This window comes from Morone saxatilis, unplaced genomic scaffold (genome assembly GCF_004916995.1).
Source record: "Morone saxatilis isolate NCDOM2014 unplaced genomic scaffold, NCSU_SB_2.0 Contig19, whole genome shotgun sequence".
Lineage (NCBI taxonomy): Eukaryota > Metazoa > Chordata > Actinopteri > Moronidae > Morone > Morone saxatilis.
Window position 1 is genome coordinate 67,185 of NW_023339751.1, and position 741 is coordinate 67,925.

Below are 741 nucleotides of genomic sequence, written 5' to 3' on the forward strand. Positions count from 1 at the left end.
AGGTGAAAAAGTCACCAAACTGATACAGTTTTGGCATGTTTTTTCTTGAGTGCAATGATTAAAACTCCCAGATAAATAATTTAAGCGATCAGTGATATTTTTTCATGCTCATTGATCAGTCATGTGAGCTTTTTTTTCCCCCTCCCTGAGTGCAGGCCTCTTCTTTTGGCGGAGGGGGGAATGTTTACACAACAACTCACCAATAATGCATTTGCAGTTCTCTGGTAAGTAAAATTCGTCTGTTGCAATTATGTATAATCCCTACCCTCCCGAGCAATATAGAAAGAAGTTCATCATGTGGTATACTAATTTGTTTGAACCCCGAGGACAGGTGTCCCCGTCACGTGCCCGCTTCCGCGCGCTCCATCTCCCTCTCTCTCCTCTCCCTGAAAGTATGTGGTTGCCGCCTGTGTTATCACCTCGTCGGGTGTCCTTTTCCCCCCAGCCAATGTTTCACAGAAGCATAGCATGGAAGCATCCTGTAAGTCCCTCGTGCGTGGAGATCCGAGCCTGGAGGCTTCATCCATCTTATTTAACAGAGACTGGACGTTGCAACAGTATGGACCGGGGAGGGGCAACCTTCCACTGCTAACCAAGCGCCGGGAGTCGTTCGTTCAGCCTCCCCGCTACCGCGTCTCTGCCTTTGGCCTGTTGTTTGTCCGGGTTCTGTCCCAGCATCGAGTCGCTCAGATGCCTCATGTAGCTAAAGTTGTGCTTTGCTCAGTCCAAATTCCAAGATGG